The sequence below is a fragment of the Saccostrea cucullata genome, unplaced genomic scaffold (assembly GCF_032062105.1).
Source record: "Saccostrea cucullata isolate Sc308-1 unplaced genomic scaffold, CSIRO_AGI_Scuc_v1 ctg2103, whole genome shotgun sequence".
Taxonomy (NCBI): Eukaryota; Metazoa; Mollusca; class Bivalvia; order Ostreida; family Ostreidae; genus Saccostrea; species Saccostrea cuccullata.
The window spans coordinates 192378-197049 of NW_026926420.1; the positions used below are offsets into that span (position 1 = coordinate 192378).

Genomic DNA, 4672 nt, shown 5'->3' on the forward strand with positions numbered 1-4672 from the left:
AAATGAAAGGTTTTGCCACAACATATACATGTTTGAAGTTTGAATGTCCTGGTAACTACTGTTCAAAAGATAAAGCCAAAGAAAAAAGTTTTTTGTGTAAAAGTCGGTCAAAATCCAAGGTCAAGGTCAAAGGTTACATTTTGTGGTACCTAATGAAAAATCTTGAAATACACATATTAAATATGAAAGAATTCTTAATTAAAAGTTTCACAAAGATAGGATTCAAGGAGATTTAATATGACAAAAAATGTATAGGTTAATAAGAATGGTTACAGAAAGGTAAAAATTTGAAAATCATAGTAAGTTTGCAATTTTTTATGGAGAAAGGTACGAAAAAGCTATTTTTAGCATGTAGGTCACAGTCAAGGTCACCAGGTCATTGACCTTGGTGTCGTTTGAAAGAACTTTTTTAATGTAGTATGCATACTAAATATGAAGTCTCCATCTTTCATGATTCAAATTTTATGGCGAAGGTTAAAGTGTGCAGACAGAAATGCTATTTTTAGCATATAGGTCACATTCAATGTCACAAGGTCATTAATATTGGTGTCATTGGAAAGCACCTTATTAGTGAAGTATGCATACCAAATATCAAGTTTTTACCTTTCCTGGTTCAAAAGTTATGGCGAAGGTTAAAGTTTGGGAACAAACAAACTAACAAATAAACAAACAGACAGACAGACAGACAGACAGACAGGACAAAAACAATAAACGCCTCGGATCTATCGATCCGGGCGCATAAAAATCACATGCGCCGAAAATTCATCTACAGTGATATGTATTTATACCGGTATACGGCAGTTTTAGAGGTATTGGGCATTGAAAAATAAACTTAGTAATTCATTCCTAGAGCAAACAAGATGGAGAACTTTTTCAAAATTTCGCATTTTGGTGACTTTTCACGATAATTTTTATCTACTTGAATGAAAAAGAAATCTCTGGGGTAGAAATACAAAAAATAAGGGGAAAATGTGAAAATTTGGCACTTTTCTAACAAATTCCCATTGGGTCCAATAGTAAAATTCGACAACTTTTGAGATGACCCTTAAAGAAATCGGGATGATAAACATTCGATTTTTAATCTTAAAACAATAAATATAACACTTAGAATTACTTATCAAAAAATAATCAAAATCCCTAGGGCAGAAATAATTACACTCGGCCTCGTTGAATATTTTGGTTGAGATTCCTTGATTTTCGTTACAACATAAGTAAAAAAAATCCGAACTCATTTACCTTTTAAAAATCATATTTTTTCTTTTTTTTTCAAAATAAATATTGCGACTGTGGTTAATATTGACTCTATAACAAGGGGAGGGGGGGGGGGGGTAGTTTGAATTTAATAACGTTAATAATGTGTTGTCAATTCAATGTGTAAATAACGGCAAGAACAGCCGATATTTTGGAAATCTCCATGTTAGGCTAAAAATGATTGGTCGAATATGTTTTCGAAAGATATTTTAATCATTCTTGTCCTACCTTTAATCTCTAATGCAGTACTTAGTGAAATTGAGTGGACAACTGAAACTACATGAATATTAACTTACAACATGGGATAGGCGATTTGTTATTTTTTAAATTTGGAGTGTTTTAAAGGTTGATACTGTATAAATTTGGATTGAAATTATTTTTTTACATTTTACAATATTCTTTAAACCAAGTATCATATTAAATCCACCTGTGAAATACGAAGGTTATAGTTACTGTATTAATTATTCATAAATACTGCACCCCCATTTTATTTTCGCCCCTTTCACTTTTCTCACAATTGGGCTTATTAAAAACGGGGCAAATTCAAAAACACAATATACACTCTTAAACAGATTTGGACTGGGCGAATTTGAAACGTGAGCAAAAGTAAAAGGAGAAAATACCAACGAAGTCAAAATAGCCCTGTATACAGTACAGAAGTGTCCAGTACAAGGCAAGTTCTTTCTCCTTTATACGATAAGATATAGGAAAATTCTGCTTCACTTTAATACGAAAAAAAGTCTGCTTATAATGAAATGCAATTGGTATCAATAAGAAATCAAGTAGAAAATAACCATGTTTACAGTTATGTTCAAAAAGATTTTTTAACAGTGAGTAATTAAGTAAATTCACAATTTTTCAATCATATTTAGACGTCATCGCTTGCCGGTGGAGAGCTAAAATTTTTATCCTATACTTAACATTCAGGGCTATTGAGTAGGGAAGGATCTTTTTCGTTCCAGGAACTTCTACGTTACGGAACCTCGTTCACAACGCCCCACAAGCTAGAGTGAGATTCGAACCCGTGACGTAGGATTAATTCCTTACTTCGCGAATCTTGAGCAGACACTCTATCCACTGCTTCACGCGGGCGACCATGTCTCAGGTAGATTAGGAAAATAAAATTATTTTTTATGCTAGTTATAATTTAATTTGAATGAAATCCTTAATGTACGTGAAACCTATTTAACTTCTTTAAAGAAACGTAATGCTGATATAGACACTTTAACTTTAAAATCTTGCGCAATAATTTGTTTATTTATGTGTATATCTAATAGAAACGTGTTATGTATATTGGTAAAATATGTAGTAAATAATGCTCAAAATTTTACACGGCATTCATGATTGTTTCCATTTTAGACAACTTGTCCACGATTTTACTGGACAAACATTTTAGAAATACAATTCTGATTATTAAGCATTTTAAACAATCGCAGCTCTTTAACATGGTTTTTAACTTCATTTACGGAACATATAAATAAAACATAGAATAATGCTTGCATCACTATATATTTGAATTAAATACGCAAAGACAGTAACTTTAATGTTGAATACACATTTTTGAAAAAAATAATAAACTGGAAAGATTTATGATTTAATCCTTTATTTATTTATAAACCTTTTTTAAAAGATTTTTTTTTTTCAACCTCGAAACCGTCCATAACACTTGCACTTGAATTTTCTTTTTCTTGGGCAGAGTAGTGATCTTGAGCATGCGCCGCTTATGTAACCCTTTCCTCGGCATTCCCTCATACATTGCCTGTTATTGCATCGACGACGACAGCGCTCCCCAAGACAGGACACAGGTTCCATGAATAATAATGTTAGAAGGCAAAACACAACAAGTAAGGTACAGGTCTTCATCTGCAAAATATAAATATTTTTTTATAAGAAAGCCATATGATTATAACGAATCCCGGGAATTAGGTGACTTTACATAAAAATTATAAATTTTAATCCTTTATTTGAAAAAAAATAACAAGATGTTCAAATATTTTCATATCTTCTAGATACGATAGAGATAAAATGTTTAAATATCATTAGGTTAATGAATTTCTTAAACATTATTCTAGTCTTAATGATATAATCTTGAGATGTATTTAATATTCATAGTGTAAAGAAGTATTCTAATTAAAAATCACGTTTGGGGGCGAAGGCAAAGAGCGACATTGATGACGGCCTTATATAATTTATTATTTGAATGTCTCTTTTACTACAATTTTCTAGAATTTTTCAGACTTACAGAGATATTAGCATATATCGGTGAACGGTGTGAAATTTTAGAATTGAGCTCTGAGGAATCTGAATCGTACCAACACTTGTCGAAACATGTGGCCTCAGTTTTTAACGTGTCATCCAAAGGACCCAAAATGTCACTTTAATTTACCGATCACATGCTAACAGCTGCTACGTTTATTTTCTGCTTAGACCATTCGCAGCCGAGATTCGAACTCACAAACTTTCTATCACGGAGCGAGCGCTCTATCGACTGAGCTGAACTGGACGGTAAGGATAAATATAAAAGCTGTGGATTTTGTTTTCGATTTGAAGTATCCTAAGCAAACAAAAATCACTTTATTCCGAATATGAAAATTCTCAAACATAGCGTTAAGATTTTCAGGATAACAGTTTACAGAAGAAAAATAAAAGAGTCATTTTCCCACACAACAATAATTACGGTGATTTTTTCTGTCAAATTAAAAACGAACTGGAAAAAATTATTGTTATCTTATTTTATTTCATAGGACTTGAAAAATCAAACATGATGTATAGAATGTAGCAGTATTTTGAGCAGTGTTTTAGCGAAAAAGTTCAGAAAACAATACAAAATAGGAACAGAGTAAATAAGGACTTCCAAACCAAGAGGTTTGCAAGGTGTAATAGAGGAGTGAGCATCCCCTGCCGACCGGTCACACCCTCCATGTGCTTGGGAAAATAACGGAAAAATCCGTCGTCAATAGAACTTGTGAATAATAGACCAGCAATTTGTATTAAAACCATCAATAAAACCATCAGTCAGCGTTCTATTTCCTGACACTTTTTACTTAAGATATGTTTAAATTTTACTTTTGAGAAATAAGAAATCTAAATACCCTACCTCTAAATTCAGCTTTTTATCTCACTGATCGATTGTTTTTTTATGTTTCAGTTTTTAATCACTTTCGTCCTATTATATTGATAATGCAAACATTTCATTGGTTGTTTAAATTATTTTACTGTGTTCTATTTCCTTGAGCAAGATGAGGGTTTTTTGTTTTTAGTTTTTTACTGAATCAGATGCAAAACCTTTACCGAATGCAAGTCATTTGGATAAGAAAGCTATATTTTTTGTTATATTTAGACAGAAAATCGTAACAGACAAAAATTATTAAGTGCTTAATTTTTTTGTTATTTACCATTATATTATTATAATTTTTCATAT

The 4672-nt window shown here is 31.6% G+C and overlaps 1 long non-coding RNA gene across 1 annotated transcript; it reads right to left on the reverse strand.

Annotated features, from left to right (window-relative positions):
- Window positions 1-2837: 2837 nt before the first annotated feature.
- On the reverse strand, window positions 2838-4390 carry LOC134271652 (uncharacterized). Its single transcript, XR_009993064.1, has 2 exons — window positions 4349-4390; window positions 2838-3114 (listed from the first exon to the last, which is right to left on the reverse strand). It is a non-coding gene; the product is annotated as an uncharacterized LOC134271652 (long non-coding RNA).
- Window positions 4391-4672: the final 282 nt, after the last annotated feature.